Raw genomic sequence first — 4,761 nt, forward strand, 5'->3', positions numbered from 1 at the left:
GGCAGAGGGTCACATGCATGTTTTGTGCCCCATGAGGCGGCATCCACCCCAGATGGATGGGGCTGTCAGGGGCATCTCCAGGCAAGGATGGATGGTCATACGTGGGCGGTCTGTGGCTGTGGCAACCTTGTCTTGTGGGGGTGGGCAGGGCGTGCCTACATGTGTGTCTGCGTCTTTGTGTATCTGACAACTGTGAATGTGTGTTGAGCAAGGTGAGGGCATGTGAGGGGGCTGGGAGGAACAGGGGCTTGTCCCCTAAACCTGCACGAAGCACGCTCAGCACACAGCTGGGCACTGTCTTCCCCACACCCCTGCATTACCCGGGTTCCGCCCTTCAACACACAGACCTCGGGGCAGAGGGGGTCAGGCTGCTGGGGCACCGGCCCAACTGCCCCTCCCTCATTGAACTGTCCTGAGCAAATGTACTCACCTTTCCAAGCCTCAGTTTCCTCCTCTGTGAAGCAGAGTGATGCCAAGCTTCTTGTGAGTATTGAGTTAACAAACATGAAGGTTCTGGCATGCAATAAACACTCAATAAATGTAGTGACTGGAGAATGGGATAGGCAAAAATCACTGTCGTGTGCATCCAGGCAGTGACACACGAGGGCTGAGTCACAGCTAGCTGGCTACGCTGCCCCTTTACCCACTCCACCCCTCCCAAATTTCACTGACCTGTCCCTCGGTTGAAAGGAGTAGGTTTTGCCTAATCTCACAACCCCAACTCCATTGCTGGGCTGGAGATGAGACAGACCTTATGGAGAGTGTGGACAGGCTTTCCTGCAGATGGGGCAGGTACTCTGGGTAGTGCAGACAACTCCAGCTGGAGACGAGGGCAGACAGTGGGCTCTGGCTGCAGAGAGAGGCAGTACTGTCGGAAGTGTGGCTGCCCAGGGCCGGGGGCACAGACGGTGATCTCAGAGTTGTGAGCAGCCTTGGGGGGGGGGCGGGCCCAAGGCGGGGCTGGAGAGGCGGGGCCACCAGGCAGGCTGTGCTCTTCGAAGCCTGGAGGGCGGGGTTGCCCGAATCCAAGCTGCAGGGGGTGGCGGCCCAGGCCAGTCTGATTGCAGGATGAACCAAGGCACGGAAGGAGGCCGTTCCCTGACGGACCCTGGGTCAAAGAGCAGCAGGCCGGGTAGGCACAGGGCAGGGTGGAGAGGGTGGGGGGACTGGGAAAAGACCTGGGTGAAGTGGGGGTGGTGCTAGGAGGGGTGTGAAAGTATTGGGGATCTCTCTAGGAATAGGGGTGCCCTGAAGGGGCATCAGTCTGTCAGTGGCATGGAGAAGGAGGAACACTGCTGCCTTGCAGGGGAGAGGGAGCTGGGCCAAGGGGGGGAACTATAAATAGCTTCTTCCTCCAGCCCTGGGGGAGGGACAGCCAGCTGGAGCTGCCCAGGGGCCTCCTGCTCTGCCCTTTGCTGGCCTCCAAGGGGTCATGATTGTCCAGGTCCCCCCTCAGGGGTCATACCAGTTTGGGGAAGTCCAGAGGCTCGTTTGGGAAGTTTTTCATATGATGTGACTTTAGCCCTTACACCAGTGTGTCTAGGGCACCTACTGTGTGCCTTGCGCTGGTCCTGAGATATTCTAAGCACCTACTGTGTGCTCTGGCTCAGTCTGGAACTTCTCTGAATCCTTACTGTACTCCCTGGCTGGTCCTGTCACTTTGAGCACCTACTGTGTGCCCTGTGCCAGCTGGAATCAGCAAGTGCTGACCCAGGTTAACAGGCTGCTGGGTCACATGGCTCCCTACCTACCCCCACGTTGGAACCTCACACCCTGTGGGAGCTCTGGACCCAGGAAGACCTGGGCTGATCCTTGGCTAGAAATGGCCAGAGGAAGCTGGAACTCCTGGGAACTCCCCAACCTCTCAGTGGCAGCAGAGGGGAGAGGAGGAGGGAAATAAACGGAAAGGGAGGCAGCAGAGAGCAGCAGGCCTCACCACAGCTGGCCTGTCTCTGCGCTGGTCTGGGTGCAGAAATTGTTATTGTGTGTGCACGCGTGGCTGTGTACACACCATGCTTTCATGCACTGGTGTGTGGGTCTGGGCGGTGTGCACGGAGGTCCCTGGGCCTTTATGCTGCAAAAGGTGGTTTGGGGACTGAGAAGAGTTTGAGCATTAAGAACTGAGGATTGAAGACTCCGGCCACCCCACAGTTTGTATCCTGGGACACTGGGAGGAGATTCAGTGGTCAGTGTGGAGGGTACCACAGGAGCCCTCCAGAGCCAGGCCAGGCAGGTTCATGGTGGGGAGAGGCTGAGCAGGACAGGTTTTGCACACAAGTATGCACTGACATCGCAGCACACCTCCTACCCCAGGAGAGCTGGCTCACTCTGGGACGGCTCCAAGGGGAAAAGCCATGAGGCCAGTTATTTTACTGGATGTCTATTGAGGCTGGGGGGCAGAAAGCCAGGAGAGCATTTCCATGGAGGGAACGTGCAAGACCGCAGGTGTGAGGGAGGGATGTGTGGTTATAGCACAGGGTTTGGGAGGTGAGGTTTTAAAGGGCTGGGAATTGAGCTGAGTCCATCCTGCACCATGGGCTGGCAGTTCTGTGATGCTGGGCCCTTCTCCCCTTCCTCAGTTTCCTCCTGAGAAATGGGACCATGGGAGGGGTGGTGGGGAATATATATCCTTAGAGAAGATGTAGACCCTGGCCTTGGGGAGGGGCTACAAGCTCCTACACTGGATATAGGAACTTGGGAGAGTACGTCTGGGTCAGCCCAGGGTCAGAGTGTTCGGGCAAGAGTGGGAGGTGCAGAGCCACTGCCTTTCCTGGAAAGCCAGACTCAGACTGCTGGACTTGGGGATGGCTTCCTAGACATGGCCCTGGCCTCCTCCCCTGCTCTGGCTGCTTGCTGCCCCCAGCCTTTGACTAAAATTCTAAGAGGGCTGGGGTGGAGGATAGTGGGCCTGAGAAGGTGCGGGGTGGGGTGTCTGTGGTATTAGAGGAGATAGTCTTGCCATGAGTTGCTAAGGGTTGGCCAGGGTGTGTAGGTGTGTGGTGACAAGGTCACTGAAGCCAGGGTGACCCCAGGATGGCCTTGGCAGTGGCCAGGAGACAGACAGGAGGGCTGACTCTGTCAGGAACAGAATGACTGGCTTTGGAGAAGTAGGAAGTGGGCGAGAGGTCACTCGGGGCATCCTGCCCATCAGGAGCTGCCCATGGGTGTGCCAGCTGCTGGGCATGAGGCAGAGTGAAGTGGAGGGTGGATGCTGAAGAAGGAGGATGAAGAAGGAGGAAGTGATCGACTCTGTCTGAGGCAGGGCATTCCCCAGGGTAGGTGGCCAGAGCTGGTTCCAGGGAAGATCTGTGTGGGCGTCCAGCATGGGGACCTCCTTAGCCTTTACTTCCTGTGAAGTAGGCAAGACATCTATATCAGTCATATCTGTCATCTTAGGGGTCCTTACCAGGCACTGAAGGGCTGGGCTGTGACTCGGAGGACTGACCAAAGGCAGGAGTGTGGTAAGGAGGGCAGAGGGAGAGGGTGCTGCCTCCATGGTGCACTGGGTGGAGCCTTTTCTCTGTGCCTCAGCACCTGGGTCCAGGCTGGGCACACTGTAGGCAGAGAGAACTTGAGGATGCAGTGATCCTGCCAGGGGATGTGGTGGAGGATGTCGCTAGAGGGCAGTGTGACCCAGGCCCGAGCAGTGTTGGGCGAGGCCTGGGGCAGAAAGTGTACAGCTTGGAGAGACTGGGCTGAGACAGATGAAGGAGGACATGAGAGAATGAGCCAGGGGTTCCTGAATTTCTGGATCTCTCCCTGGCCCCTACTGCATTTTTAGAGACAGGAGGGAGATAAGTAACGTAATAAATGATAACATGAATGTGCTTTAGAATGGATTTCTCAGACATTGACATGTTTCATCCACACCAGAATCTTGGTAAGGTTGATGACAGTGCGTATTCCAATTTCCTAATGAAGAGATAGAGGCTTATTAGAGGGAAAAAAATGAACTTACAATTTAAAATTTAATTGGTAAAAATAAGTCCTGGAAGGAGTAAGATACTGCTAGGGCTCAGTGAGTCCCCAGAGAGCTTGGTTACCAGGTCCCATTCACGTGCTCCAGGTGGGCTGGGGTTTAGCCCCAGCTCCCCAGCAGCTAAGGCAGAGAGAAACACGATCAATTTTGAGATTTTTCTTGTGTCCCTGTCCAGGAGATAAAGGAGCCTTTTCGGCGTGGTTGAGCAGGTAGCTCCTGTGGGCAGGGTGGAGTCCCAGGATTCGGAACGGACGAGAGGGTCGGGGACGTAAGGCCGGCGGGGCGCGGCGCAATTGAAAACCCAGGCCAGTGATCAGAGTTGCCCGGGTCTTCCAGGCTGGTCCTGACCAACCAAGCTCTGCGGGTCACGCAGGCCTGCCCCAAGTCATGCAAACCCCTCCTGCCGGGGGTCCTGAAGTCCCGCAGAGCGACGAGTGGAACCCCGGGTGTCCTGGGGGCAAGAGGCAAGGCTGCGGCTCCCAGGACAAGTCCCATGCAAATCAGCGGGGTCGAGTTAGGTGTACTGGGCTCCGGCATCCAGGGCGGGGCCTGCATTCTCCAAGCCTGGAACCTTTGGGGAGCTGGGCATGCGCGTCCTCCATCCTGGCATGAAGGGCGGGCCCACTTGGTCCAAAATGGGCTCATGTGGAAGTTGGGCATGCGTGGTGGGAGGCCAGGCCCTCTTCAGTTGGGGTGGAGCCGACTCGTTCTGGGGCGGAGCCTGCGGGGAGTTGGATCCGCGTCCCCGCGGCTACAGGAGGGGCGGGGCTGGGGGCGGGGCT

The sequence above is a fragment of the Camelus dromedarius genome, chromosome 17, assembly GCF_036321535.1.
Source record: "Camelus dromedarius isolate mCamDro1 chromosome 17, mCamDro1.pat, whole genome shotgun sequence".
Taxonomy (NCBI): domain Eukaryota; kingdom Metazoa; phylum Chordata; class Mammalia; order Artiodactyla; family Camelidae; genus Camelus; species Camelus dromedarius.